The following is a 15,475-nucleotide window of genomic DNA, read 5'->3' as shown; positions in this document are numbered from 1 at the left end:
GTCTGTGCTTAGTTGTACAACTCCATTTGGCTTATATAAACTTTTTTTTTTTTTAAAAGACCCAACATTCATGAAGTACTAAAAATGAGAGGCTTTTGAACCATAATTGATTTGACGAGATGTGGACATAGTGAAGGAAGGTGACTTTTTTTTTTTTTTTTTGGCCTGTTGTTTTGCTTTCCACACTTGCTAAAAAGTGGAGGAAGGGAGAGAGAATGGACCAGTTGGCCAGTTTGCTTTTACATGTGAAAAATATTAAATTGTTAGCAACAGCCTAGCCACTGACATAAGAAAAATAGTTTCACAGTTAAGCCTCTAAATGATATCCTAAAAACACAACATTTGCAATTATCTAATTAAAGTGATAAAGGCCTCAGGTAGTGAAAGTAATATGAAAGGCATTTTCTGGCAGATAAAGCTTCAGAAACCTTCACATCTGCACATGATTACGAAGCCCCTGTGGTTACTTCTCTTTCCCCCTTGCCTTAGCCCACAGTTCTCACTATGGACTAATAGTACATCATAATAAACCCCTGGATGCCGGCCAGCACTGCGTTTTTGGCTAACTTTTCCCGTGTTTGTGAAAGTTGAAAGGGCGGTGCAGCTGTTGCACTGGGTACTTTCCAGTGGGGGATATGTTTTCCAGATGAAAGTGCAAATGATAATTGAAATGTAATCAATGTTTTTGGCATCTTGCTATTGTAATCCTTCTCACTATTTGTGACGTTAATTGTTCATTTCTTAGGGTTTGTTTTGTGTTTTTCTGTGGTCTGTAATCTACTAAAAGTAAGGAAGTGAAAGAATGTTTTAGGCAGTTTTTCATTCTTTAACAACAACAACAACAACAAACCAACAATGGCAAGTAGTTAACATTTCTTGGATGAAGGTTTATTTTAAATAGCCAATAATTTGTGTCCAAGATATCTTATTGTGAGACTCATGTTTCTTACAGCAGAGGAAAATAAAATCTAAATCCCAAATAGTGTATCCAAATTCTAGAGCTGACTGGAAGCTTCTAGATCATTTATGTAGGCTTCAGACTCAATGCTTCAAGTGTTCTTAGGTCCAGGCAGCATACTTAGATGGACTCAGTGATAAGCATACCTTTTCTGTCCTGATCCACCATGCTAAGGTGGGTTGTCAAGGGGTTGAGGGGGTGTATATGTAGATGATTTCATCCATATTAGAGAATTACGAAGTTCTCTGTTTTGTTGAAGCTAGCAGGAGCACCAGTTGATTGGTAGTTGTCAGCCTTTCGCTGCATGGTTGAAAAATCTTCATGATCACTGAGTCAGGTTGTAATCAAGCCAAGCTAATTAAATCGGATCCCCACTGGTATTTGTGATGTTTGTTTAGAGTGGGGAGTCACTGTTCTAGACCAGCTCTCTCTCTTAGCAGATAGGAAACAGAGGCCCTGAGCACCCGTGTGACTTGTCCCATGTCCCTTGTGGATACTGACCCAAGTATGGGATGGTCTGTTTCTGGAAGGAATATCTAGTGACCTCCCAAGATGCCTGTATACTATCTTGCAGGGGTTCAGCTTAGGAAGCTGCAGAGAGCAGAACGGTGGGTTCCCCGGTGACAGGGAGGAGCATTTACCTTCTTGCCTTGACCCCCTGTTGGAAACTGCCCTTCCTTTTCCCACAGGAGCTTCTGGCTGGCAAACTGACTCAAGTGCTCTTTTTTTTTGTTTTGTTTTCTTTGAGAAACAAATAGGTTTATAATTGCCCAAATGAGATGGCAACTTCCATATGAGGTACTTATTATTACAAAAGAGCTTCTCAGCATAGCTGGGCAACTCTGTTATAGAAACTCTTCTTCTCTCCTTTAGGGAACAGTACGAATTCAGCAGTGTTCGATGTAAATGACCATTTCTCATGCTACCATATCCATTAAGGATCTTTTAAACCCATTAAATGCTAACCTGACTGAACACATGGTGTGGTTGTGTGGTATCTAGAAAGAGAGGATGCACTTCATAGACCCTGGCTGGGTCCATTCCAGTACTTCATGTTTTGAAGGTTCCAGAATGCCCTCCTTACCTACTCACCTTTCTACTCATTAACTCCTTGTTGTGGTGGTTGGGTTGATGGAAAGGTGATACCTGGGTGTCCCTTGCTGGCACTGGAGAGTTACTAGCCCCACCTAGGATTGGAGCCTCTGGGGAGAGGGGAGGATGTTGGTGGTAGAGGGGGTTGCTGCAGCTGAGAAAAATGGAAGCCAGAACCCAAGTATGATACAACTTGTGTACATGAGACTTTTTGCGAGAAAAGATGGATCACATTTTTGTTAAGTATTTCTAGCTCCCTGAAAATTTGTGTTGCAGGTGATGATTAGCATATTTTGGAATATTTGATAGAATAACATTTGCATTGTAAAGCAAGACTGGATTAAAGGGCTTTGGTTCATTTCCAGATCTGTTCTTTATTCTTGTAATATGACAGAATCCATTTCCAAATATGAAACTTAAGAGAGAGTGTGTGTATTTTTCTTTTCTGGATGCCAATCAAAGAATTCATTATTCCTTATCCAAAACATTCAGTGCCCTCTGAAATGACACCCTATCCTTTCATACCTGCCCCCCCACCCCCGCCCCATGGGAGTGTGAGACTGTAGCTATAATGGGGAGCTAGTTATTTTCTACTTTCTGGTCCCAGAGGCTTCAGCCCTCTCATCATCTGGAAGCCAATGAAGGTTTGTTAGTCTTGTCAGGAGCCAGTTAGAGGGACCTAAGGAATGTAGACTGTAATGGGCAGCTGGCGTCAATTTAGTGCTGTGGGAATGGTCAGGCTGTCGGAAGGGTCTAGCTTTACCTGCCCACCCCCTCCTCTGTGAGGGGTCAGTTTACTTCGGGGAGGGCTGCTTCTGACATAGCTGTCTATTTCTGGCAACAGCCAGCAGAGATGGAAGATACCTCCTGCCATTTCAGGAAGAGAAATAATATCCACTCCGGAGAATACATTTTGAGGCTGTGCATGCATGGGTGATGGCTCCCTGCCTGCTTTTCCTGCGGAAGGTTCTCCATGTAGAGAAAGATTAACAGACTTAGCCCAAAGTCAGACAGAGACGTGTTAATGAAAAATCTACCCCACTGCCAAACCAAAGGCAAACTCTGGTCTACCTGGGGTGTTTTTTTCCCCTCATTTTTGGAATGTGCACTGAAGCAACAGGGAAGGGGTTGGCCACACCTCTTTTGTAAAGCCCTTTGAGCTATTAGCAGGAGCCTTCTAGAGCATCTAGAAGGAAGTTCCTGGAATGTGTGGGTGGTGAGCAGTCTGGTTGAAGAGGGCTGATACTTGTTGGCTTTGCCTTCTGTGGAGAAGGAGCTCTGCACTGGCTTCTGAGCTACCATCAGGCAGCCACCTGAGGGAAGAATGTCCTTGAGTTTCTGCCACGTTCCCTCTGAGGTGCCGAGGAAGAGGAGAGCTGATGCTCCTTGCTGTGCAGCTGCCCTCTTTCCTGGCATAGTAGTCACTCTGGACTTTACACCAGGAGGGGTTTTAACAATTGCATGCATTCTTAGTCTTCGGTTCAGTGATTCCTGAGTTTAAAAAGAAAAATCTTTTTGCCAGATGGAGCTTACTCTGTTGGGCTTATTTAAAAAAAAAAAAAAAAAAAAGATGACACATTTGGACTCCGATCACCCATTGTCATCTGCCCCTAAGACTTGCATCTCCATCTCCTTTTTTTTTTCTTTTTTTAATTGTAGTTGGATACAATACCTTTGTTTTATTTGTTTTTACGTGGTGCTGTGAATCAAACCCAGCACCTCTACCATTGAGCCATAACCCCAGCCCGCATCTCCTTTCTGATAGTTTCTATTCAACTTTTCTTGCATGTTCCATATGGAGATATGAGAATGATCTCATAGGAACTTGCCCAGTCTTTTAGCACACTGCATAAGCCTGTGGCTGCATTCCTGTTCATGAAGACTAGGCATAGTGTGAGAGGTCTCTTTGCAGTCAGTCACTAAGGGGATCAACCACCCTTCCTGCCTGTCAAGCTCAGTGTGGGAATAGGATGCTTTTCGGAGAGATGTCTTTGACACTGACTCCCCCGCCTCCAACCTTTTGAGAATCTGAAGAATTAGCAGCATTTAAAGGTATCCAAGGTTAGAAACAAGAAATCTTCTTGAACATGAAAGTGACTATCCTTGTGGGTTACTGTTTTAACTCATGGTCTTTTCTCCGACTCTTAAACTGGCCTTTTCCTCTCTAGTCTTAGGATATACTCACTCTTTAACAAGCAACTCAGCAATATCCAAAACATATGCCCTTTGCCCACTTCTGGCCAAGACACACCTAAATGCCTAATCGCCCAATTCTTCATCTTCCTGTAGCTGAGAGTGGTTTCAGTGAACAACTTTCTCATACTTTTTTGAAGGTTCCACATATGTAAGTTCACTCTGCTCCGAAATATCTTGGTGCCATCATATTCTGTTTTTAGAAAATTGGTCATTTGGGAACTGCATTAAAATAGCCATTAATGAGGGTACTCACTTAGCACGTGTGAAGCTCTGGGGTTTGATCCCCAGCATCATATTTAAATAAATAAATAAACAAGTAGATAGATAGGTAAATAAATAAATAAATAAATAAATAAATAAATAAATGTATTGTGTCCAACTACAACTAAAAAATAAATATCTTAAAAAAATAGCCATTAACAAAGCAAATTCTGCAGCCTTCCGATATGGTACCTTGTTGCCACCAGCTCCTTTTCTGAGTATCCCCCTCACTGCAGTAGGACACTGCTGCCGTACAGTTAATGCTGGCATGTGCACATTGCTCAGTAAATGCCCTACGTGGGACTGACTGGGTCACGTATGTCCCATTAGAGCAAAAACCTGGTCAGGTGAAAAGAGTAATTTCTTAGGTAAATGACTTTCTGAGATGCGGCCACCTCCCTCCCCACAACTTTAAGAGGCAGAGAGTTTTCATGTAAACAGTCAAAACAAAGGACATGCAAAGCACAGTCATCATACATTCTCATGTTCTATGACGTTATTACATCATAAAAAAAAACTCTCGGTAATCTCACATCTACTAAGTAGGAATATCTCTATCCTATTGCAATAACAAAATCCCAGACTCAATATCTCTATGACTTGAGAAGTCACATTAGCATAAGCAGTATTTCTAATTAGAAGGGTGTTTTTTTGTTTGTTTTTGTTTTTTAATCAGCAATGTTTTCTGCAGTACCTATGATGTTTAAAAAGTATAAAACTTCCCAGTAAAATACTTTGGTGATAAATATTTCTAGTGGTGGACTTAAATGTTTTCATAAAAATGTAAAAACTGTTTTCAAAATTTCTGCCCATTATTTTCAGTTGGCATTGTGCAACCCAGTGAAAATGTGTATAAATGTTTGCAGAAGAATACTTTCATTCATAAAAAGAATACAAAGGTTTTCTTAATATGAAAATGCCCCAAAGAAAGAATGGTCATGATTAACAGATTCATTTAAAAATAGGAATGGAAAAAACATTTGTTTGAAATACTTTCTGAACCCCCATCGTTTAAGAGACAGCATTACACTCACCTTGGGAAACAGGTTTTAAGTACTGTAGATTTACCGTGTTACATTGATTTGCAAGAATGGGGAACACTTTGTGGTTAACCATTTCATAGAGGCCTATTAGTTGGAAAGGATCTTGGAATTAGTATAGCCCAGCTTCCCACACAGTACTCAGCCCCCTCTGTAGTTACCTTGTTGAATGGTTCACCCCCCCTGGGCAACCCTGGCTGCGTTTCTGGGGAGCTTTATGAGAAAGAAGCTCCTAATCCTGGGCTACTATGAAATTGCTGCCCCCAGCCTGCCAGGGAGTCTGCTAGCTCTTTATGAGGACTTCTGAAGCTGCCCTCTAAAGATGATTGCACTGTTGTCTCTTTAGGGCTTTTCCCTGACTGGTGCTAGTTCTGGGCTGGGACTCCTAGATGTCTTACAGCCTGGCTGCCCTCTTCTGGACACTTTTGGTCAGTATTCTGGGGTAATTTATCTTGGTTTCTAAAAATGAAGTGTCTTCTCCTATTGCTTCTCGCTGAGCCTGCCATGCTTTCTTAGACTTACTATCAGTTTTCTTCTCTTTAGCTTTGGGTACTTTGTCTTAAAATATAAATGCAGAACTGTATGCATATTTGAACAATTCTGAGTCCCTTCTTGACACTGGGGCCTTTGCTGTGCTAAGTGTGCTTTCTAAGGAAGGGAGGAAAGTGTTGACTGGACCTGGGTCCTGTGTTGTGAATCTGCCCCATCATCCTTGAATCTTGAGTTCAGCACGCAGTCTGTGTATGTTTATCTTGAGGAATGAACCCCGAATTTGAAGTTGCTGTTTGATGTTTTCCCTTTGTCTGTGAAGGGAGTTAAAATTTCAAGTGTGATAAATCTAGTTTTAAAATATGAAATGAAATGTAGGTAACTCTTGATTTATAAGACCTTATACCACCAGGCATGGCGTTACACACCTGTAATCCTTATGACTCAAGAGGCTGAGGCAGGAGAATCGAGAGTTCAAAGCCAGCCTCAGCAAAAGTGAGGCGCTAAGCAACTCAATGAGACCCTATCTCTAAATAAAATATGAAATAGGACCGGGAATGCGCTCAGTTGTCAAGTGCCCCTGAGTTCAATCCCCAGTACAAAAAAAAAAAAAATTCATCAGGTGTCCACTACCCCCAGATTTCTCTCTCTGTACAGGATTATAGAATACTAACAGCCTTTAGTTCCCTCCGAAGGTTCCAGATTGCCCTGCCATCCAGTTCATTATTTACTCGGCTCCTGATTTCGAGAAAAGAAGTAACTGCTTTGAAGGCATTTGGGAACAGGAAAAAACAAAGTACATGCTTTGTAGATATTTGGAGAAGCAGAAATCTTGTGCACTAATAACTGTGTTATCAGCTTGATATGGGTTGAGCAAGTAGTTAGAAAAGGCATTTTCCAAAATCATATCACCAGGGAATTTTTGTTGAGGCTAGCCTTGAAAGATTGTCCTTCTAAACTAACTAAACCACATTTTTTTGTTGTCGTTGTTAATAGGGATTGAACCCAGGAAGGACTTTACTACTGAGCTACATCCCCAGCTCTTTTTGTTTTGTATTTGAGACAGGGTCTTGCTAAGTTACCCAGTATCTTGCTAAGTTGTTGAGGCTGACCTCTAACTTGCAATCCTTCTACCTCAGCCTCCCCAGTAAGTGGGATTATGGGCGTGAGCCCCAGTGCCTGGCTTTTACTTTTGTATTTTTGGGAATGGAACCCAGGGCCTCAAACGCGTTAGGGACTCACTCTTATCACTGAGCTACATTCCGTGTGTGTGTGTGTGTGTGTGTGTGTGTGTGTTTGTGTGTTGCTAGGGATCAATTTCAGAGCCTTGCACATGCTAGGCAAACATTCTACCACTGAGCTATATCCTCAGCCCCTCTATATCCGGGAGTTTTAAAAGACATTTGATGTGATCTCAGTACTCTGGTCTTGTTCTATGTCTCTTCTCACCTGCGGGGGGGAATAAAGAAAGTTGATTTCTTTTACTAACAGAACTGTTTGTCTTACACTTAGCATGTAATCTGCTAAGACCTTGTTTTCATTTTGAAGTCATTTGAGAAAAAGAGTGAGAGCCATTTAAATGATAAGCTCATGCCCATGTAGCCTTGGATAAGCTGCATTGTTCTATGACTTTCTGGGAAATGTGATAAGGCATCCCCAGCCTGGGTGTTGGACTGATGCTCTGGCCAGTGGTACACATCCTTGCCTAGTAAATGCATTCTGCTAGCTGTCAAATCCTCTATTAGAGCTCCTCATGATCCCAAATTCATGGTACTATTTTAGACACTGTGGCTCTTTTTTTTCTATTTTTTTATACTAGTGTTTAGATATTCTGTAGGCCACAGTAAAATCCACATTTACTTGTATCATTTGAAAACATTTACTTTGATATCAAGTTTAATATTGAGCATCTTTGGAAATGAGCCTTTGTATTAACATTAATGTACAGGATTCTAATGAATTCCAGACTGTGTATGTTATTAGGCACTCTTTCTTTCTTTTTTTTGGAAATTCTTTCAGATTGTGATGAGGTTTAAACAAATTTTAGTAACACAAGTTTGATAATATTTAGTTTTTCTGGAGTTGCTGTCACCTTTTAAAAGGGGCGATGGCCAGTGTCTCACTGGGGGGTTCTTCTTTCTACCCGGGAGGATGTAACCCACCCTAAAACTTGAAGTCTCAAATAATTAGGAACAAATAGTCAGAAATAGTCACAAATAGTCAGAAATTTATTTACAAAAGCAAAGCCCCTGATAGATCTAGTTCACATGGGAGCTGGAACTAGACAAAGGAAAGATGGCTCTGGTAGTTTATTTAAGGGGGTAAGTCAAAGACAGGGATAAAGGGCAGAGTCTTGCTTCCTGATGCCTTGCAGTCAGCAGGTTGATTGGCATCTTCTCAGGTCACACCCATCTCAGGTGTTGTGTGGGATCTTTGGCAGAGCTTGAGGGGGAAATTCACCTGCATCAGGCAGTAAGTCCCGTAGGGGCGTGCCACAGGGAGTTCCCAATGCCAGACTCATCTCCTCACTAAGCTATGATGGGCAATGTAGTCCACATACAGCCCATGGATGGCTCATGACCCTTTCAAGTATCATACGCCAACCTTTACTCATTTTGTTTATCTGAAAGATTACAGATGTACAAGTAGTAAGTTTGGAAAATGTTCATCAAGCATACAGAGGGAATAGGCTTGCTGCCCAAGCAATGAGAGTTGTTACAATTGCTCTTTGAGAAATTTTTGAGAAATAAAATTCAAACTTCTGGAAATTTGGGTTATCAGTAGAACCTAGGGTTTATACCATTTTGTAAACGGAAGTGATCTTAGAACAATCTGTATTTATGATAAATATGTTATAATGCAATTCCAAATGAGATCATGAATTTGGTAATTCTTTTTTTTAATCCTACACAAGTGTGAGCCAGGTAAAAACAGATTTCTTATAAAAATTCAACTTTTGCTACATGAATCTGCATAGAGAAGGTTGTCTCTTACATAACAATGAGACTTTTACGGGGGTCCAGAATTCGTATGTAGCAAGAAGCATTGTGTTCTAGAGTCAGGTGGTTGTATGGTGATATTGTTACTGCCACCTGCCAATTCATTTCACATTTTTTTCCTAGGGAAAAAAAAAAACTTGCTATGGCTTAGATGTTGTGCTAGATACTGGTAATATAAAGGTGAATAGAACAGACAGGAACCTGATGTGTGTGTGTGTGTGTGTGTGTGTGTGTGTGTAGAGAGAGAGAGAGACAGACAGACAGACATAACAGTTGCTATAGTATTGCTTTTCATTGCAGTTCTACATATTTCTTTCATTCGATCCCTAGTCTGGGTAATTGAGATGTACGTTTTCACTTGATAGATTTTCGGCACTGGGCTGCTCTAGGAGTAAAAGTCAGCTTCCAGATAGAAAGCTTGTTTTGTGATTGGTCCTCTGTTGTTCAGGCACACATGATGCTGACTTGTAGCAATTTCACAAGGAAGAAGGCAGTGAAATGCCAAACTCACTGAAATTCAGGATTGATGTTTTGGCAGCAATACCATTAGAACTATGTGGAAATAAGAGTAAGAAATAATTTTTATAGTGACTCAGAAACCCCACTTTGGCCTTAAGAACATGGTGTTAGGCCTGTGCGGAGTTAATGATTTTAATTTTAATTGCTCTTTTCTGTAAGTGGAACAGAAGCAAAGATAATTTTTGGCTGCCATGTAGACAAGGATAGCCATCTAGTTAGTGGGAATTATTTTTTAACAATTTTAGTTGGGTTTCAATGAGGTGATCTTGAAGCTTATAAATGAACTTTGGAAGAGCTAACCTTGTTCTGCTGTCTACTTTCAAAATTGATGACTTTAAAAATTAGGACTCCTAAAATTATATGTAAAATTTAGAATGTATCAAATATGGGCAGAGGAAAGAAATAAGGTACTGTGTATAAAATTTTAATGTACAGCTGGCCTTGGTGGCTCAGTTCTGTGATCCTCCTCCTACTTGGGAGGCTGAGGCAGGAAGATCACAAGTTTGAGGCCAAACTGGGCAGTTTTAGTGAGACCCTATCTGAAAATGAAATTTTAAAAGAGGGGTAGGGATACAGCTTAGTGGTGGAATGCTTGGAGGAAGGTCAGAGTAATGCCTTGCCTCATATTAATTGCTCCTTGTTGTCATTCTATAATTTGTCTGTTTTATGCCACCAGGGATGAAACCCAGGGCTCTCTACCACTGAGTTACATTCCCACCCAGCTGTTTTTTCTTTTCTTTCTTTCCTTTTTTTTTTGGAGATAGGGTCTCATTAAGTTGTAGCAACTAAAACTTATAATCCTCCTGCCTCAGCCTCCTTGGTTGCTGGAATTATAGGCATATGCCAACAGGCCCAACTGTAATAACAAGTTCTTGAACCATGACAAGATCTTTTTGATAAACTGTCTTAAAATAAAACTATGGTCAGTGTCTTTTCTACTAGTGACATCTTTTAAAATAATTAATTTCTTTCACAGTAAGAGTAATTTTGTTCCTCCAAAGGATAGAGCCCGTTTGTTAACAACAAAAACACCTCTCGCTCTCCAGCTGTGTTTTTTTAGAGCTAGATCCAGGCTTCCCCTTGCTACTGATCTGGTAGGAAAGGCCTATCTCTGACTGTTGTGATGAAGGTTTATAGTGGGCACTTTGAAAATGTTACAGGTGGACAATGGCCAAACCCTCATTGCTTCTCCAAAGCACACACTCAGTGTTGGGGGGAGTAGCCCATTGTGGTGGTTTTTTTTTTTTTTAGTTGTAGATAGACACAATGCCTTTATTTATTTATTTAATTTATTTTTATGTGCTGCTGAGGCCTGAACCCAGTGCCTCACACGTGCTAGGCAAGTGCTCTACCCCCAGCTACAACCCCAGTCCCACATTGTGGTTTTATGTCAGAGGAACAAGGAATGGGATGGGGTAAGTGAAATTGTACTTCTTTGACACAAAAGGACGTGCTCTTCCTCTTCCTATCTTCTAAGGCTTTCTCTCAAATCTTCATATACTTGAAGGAGATGAACCTTTCCTTTCAGCTTGGGTGGAGTTTCTCACCCTTTTTGTTTTCCCCATCCCCCACCAGGAGTCTCTTAGACACTATTGCCCAGCTGTGTATCTGTACTTAACATCCAAAGGAGCTTTTCACCTACTCCCCAAATGAATTTAAAGTCCATCAGGGGCACTATCATCCCCATTTTGAAAACACAGGCTGGGAAACCTGGCTTGGGGAGTTGCTGCTCTAGGCAGTCATTAAACTTTGATGAGGGCTAATCCATGTCGTCATTTATTTAAGATCCTTGAGTCCTTCAGATAGTTTTCTGATATGGATCACTGTTAAAGGATTGAGTTGTTTACCTAAAGCTTGGACTTTGAAGTTGCTCATACTTGGTTCAGATCCTGTTGACCTCCTCATCTGATTATTGCTATGTTATCACTGGCAAAGCCTTAGATTATTCATCATTTATTAAGCCTTAGTTTATTAGCAAAATAGAGCCAATAATAGTTTCCTCAAAAGGTTGCTGGGGAGGACTGAATGAGAACACAGGGCAAGCCATCAAAAAAACTGATATTATTAGTTGTATTAGGGCTTAGACCTACTAGCTCTGCATTTTAAAGATTAGATTGTGTGCTTTTCTGAATTCAACAGTGATACAGATATGGGAGAAAAAGATAAAGAGCTATGTGACGCCATCCAGTTTAACTTTGGAAGGTATGAAAAATGTGATGGAAGAATACATAATAGGTAAATATTGTCAATCAAGTAGAATTCATATGTCAATAGGGATGAAATAATACAACATTAGCAACCTACCAAGAAGATGAAATATGGACTGGTGATTGTATACCTGCTATATAGCCTCAGGTAAATTGTGAGCTGGAGGCAACTTCCCTGCTTCCTGGCAACTGAATGGTGGAGAGGTTTGAGGCAAAACCCTCCAATGTCTGTTACTGGAAGTTCTTAGACACTTAATTTGGTCTCTTCAAAGTCCTGAGCAGGAGTTATTTTTATTTTTTAATATTTTAAAAAAGAGCACACGAGCAGTCCAATGTATGCCTTTTCACGTCTTTTCTGAGTAAGATGAGAGGGTTTTCAGTGTTTGCAGAACATCTGGGTCTGTGAATTCTCCCAGAGTGATTGTCAGCATCTGATTTTTCTCCTTAAGGAGGATTGGCAAATATTAGTCACCTTCTTATTTATTTATTTGACCCTTTATTAAGGTTGAGTATTAAGCGAGTGTGTATGTGTGTACGCTTGTGTGTAGTGCCAATGAAAATTCTATTTATTCTCTATTTGTTGCTTTGTTTTATGAAATCTGAGTAATTTGGACCAAAAAAAAAAAAAAAAACTTTCATGGGTAAAGAGTAAATTAAAAAGGGAAACTTGAATTTTAATAGTGCATGGAGATGCACCTTGTTAAATACATGTTCACATTCATTAGCAACCAATTCTAAAAATGTGACCTCCTTGTGAATAGAGTCTCCCCCTGCACTTAACTGTCTAGGGAGTAGCTGTCAGCACAGGGTACTAGTCAAATACAGGAGAGTTGGTGGACTCCTGGGGAGATTTTACAGAGTATCACAAGAAGTTGCTGGAAGGAAACTTGGGAATAAATTTTAATTTTTTTTCATGGGGGCAGGGGGCTGTCTTGCTAGGTTGCCCAGGCTGAGCTTGAAATTGCAATCCTCCTACTTCAGCCTCTTGAGTGGCTGGGATTACAGTATGCACCACTGAGGTTTTATTTTTCAGATTAAAAAAAAAAAAAACACCTCTGTTTATCTGTTACCTGTGTGAAATAGAAAATAAATACGACATCTTGGGAAGTAAAATTGTGTAAATTGTGAGCTGGAGGCAACTTCCCATATGTTAAATATTCTTTCTCTTGGCTGTACTAGATGTTGACTTCCAGAATTTACTCAATAGAGAGGAGAACTAGTAAGAGTTCTCAAACCTGGGAGAGTAATGCTCTAGTTTCTTTCCTATTGGTTAACCTTGTGGGAGTCCATGGCAGAGATCTAGGAACCTTTGCCTTTCAAGTCTAGAATAATAATTTCCTTATCCATTTGTGTTTTGGTCCACCAGTTACAGAAAATTAAGTGTCTGCTATTGAAGCAGAAAATGGTAAGGCATTTGGAGTTTCTTTGTTATCTTTTGGTGTATTCCAGTTCATGAAACACAGGATTAGAGAAGAGAAATTTGAGCATTTTTAAGCACACACATGGAATAGAGAAGAGTAGGGAAGGTAGAGGTGGATAGGCACTGTTAACTATGTTCTCAAAACCTAGTCGCAAAGAACATGGTATTGCCCATGTCATACCTAGGATAGTGCTAATTTTTACTTGTTCAGGAGCTACTTAATGAGCTCCTACTGTGGAGATGAAATCAGATCGAATCCAGGTCCTCTCCTAAGAGGCATTGAGGACCGTTTCTCCCAGGGGAGAGTGTCCTGTCTTGTGCCAACCTTACACAGTCCTCTCTAGCTTTCCTACTTGTGGAACCTCCAGGCAGAGTTCCAAGATGGCCAAGCCTTTCTCCCTTTTTTCTTCCTCATCTTCCCATAGTCATTTAAGAAGTACACATTACCTCACTGGCTCTGGGGATTTATGGCTAGTAGCACCTTGGGAAAATGCAACCCTTTTAGGATCGTCTCCTGGGAACATCTGTATGTGTGATATAAACTGTGCTTACAGCTGGCATGGCCCCTTGCTGAAGTGGGTTGGAGGTGAAGTGTTTGAGGCATGCTGGGTGTCGGGCATCCCATGCCATGGGGATGCTCTCCCCAGCTCTGTCCTTGACTCTGGGTGCTCTTCATCCTCTGGTCACTCCCTTGCTGCTGCTGAATACCAGAAGCACCCTTTCACTGTGTGTCTGCTGAGGGAAATTGTCCTGAAAATAAAAAGTGTTTCATCGCTGTGAAAACTCAACTGTTTGATAATGTCTTTAGAGAGATGGAGAAAAATAATACCAATACCCAATTTGAGGCCTTTGTTTTGTTTTGTTGGTACTGGGCATTGAACCCAGGGTCACTTTACCACTGAGCTCCATCTGCAGTACTTTTTTGTTTTTCATTTTGAGACAAGGTCTAACTAAGTTGCTGAAGCTGGCTTCAAACTTGTGATCCTCCTGCCTCCCCTCCTGGGATTATAGGCCTGTGCCACCATGCCTGGCTCCAAATTCTAGTCTCCTGAGTGGAACAATTGAATGAAATAATAACTTATACCATTAATATTTCTTTTGTACACAGAGTAATAAATACTTTTGCTTCCCATTTACCTTTTTAAGGACCAATCACAATGCTTTTAAAGAATACCATAAATTAAGAACACTTAGGGGGTGTTGGGGTGGTGGCTCAGTGGTAGAGCGCTCACCTAACATGCGTGTCCGTCTAAAACTAAAAAATATATCTTAAAAAAAAGAACACTTGAGGGAAAATGTGTTTTAAGTTCTCTGTATGACTTATTTATTGAATTATCTTACTGTACCCCATAAATTTTTATGATTATTGCCTGTCAACTAAAAATGAACTCATTAATAGAAAGAAAATGAAACTTATTAATATTTTCTTACTGAGAAACTTGTGAAGTTGATTGTGATTGGGGATGGGTCAGTGGGTGTAAGGGATTCAGTCAGTCACAGGAAAAGTCTGGTGACTCCAGAGCCAGGGTGGAGGAAGTTGCAGCTGAGACTGATGTTCATGGCCCTGGGGGCTGCTGTGTGGCTCATTCTATTCGGTCAGCAGGTGGCACCAAATAGCCAAAACTTATCCAGGGAGAGGTACATTGTGTTTGACTGGATTAAATCACATTTTCTATACTTTGAGAATTTAGGATGAATATCACCTGCACATCCTCCTATCCCGAGGTAAAATCCTTCAAGACTGAATTTTCTGAAAGTCTTTGATGCTGTGATATAGTCATGAAAGTTAATGATCTCTAAAATCAAATATTGACTTCCATCTTTTCTTTTTAAAGGAGGGATGATGGCTCTGAATATTAAATGAAACTATGAGATCATTCAGGAGAATATATTTACTGAATTAGTTTTCTGTAATTTTTTGTTTTAATGGAATTCTGTAAATATATTGCTAAAATAGTTGTCAATACTTAATATACCAATACATGTACATTGTTGAGATTGATTATGTCTGTCTGTCTGGGAATTTTGCTCCCATTCAGGATTTCTGTTTGAGTGATGATGATGATTTGATTACTCAAATAGTGATGATTATTTGATTACAGATGTGAGTTGGTTATAAGGTGGATTCGGCGCTTCTTCCTGAGGAACATGTGGGATATATTGGTCATGTTCTTAACTTCTGACAAAACTACTAATGATAAAAAAAGACATAGTTATTCATATCATTATTTGCAATCATTATGCTATTAAGGTTTAGTTTGTTTCAGCTTATTTTATTTAACCTGGAAATGTGG

General features: G+C 40.1%; 1 protein-coding gene across 3 annotated transcripts in view; it reads left to right on the top strand.

Moving 5' to 3' along the window:
• Positions 1–15,475, top strand: part of Sptbn1 (spectrin beta, non-erythrocytic 1) — a 188,633-nt gene that overhangs the window by 37,279 nt on the left and 135,879 nt on the right. The window lies entirely within an intron of this gene.

Source organism: Ictidomys tridecemlineatus, chromosome 12 (genome assembly GCF_052094955.1).
Source record: "Ictidomys tridecemlineatus isolate mIctTri1 chromosome 12, mIctTri1.hap1, whole genome shotgun sequence".
Lineage (NCBI taxonomy): Eukaryota > Metazoa > Chordata > Mammalia > Rodentia > Sciuridae > Ictidomys > Ictidomys tridecemlineatus.
The sequence above is the reverse complement of the archived record's forward strand: the minus strand, read 5'-3'. Positions and strand labels throughout refer to the sequence as shown.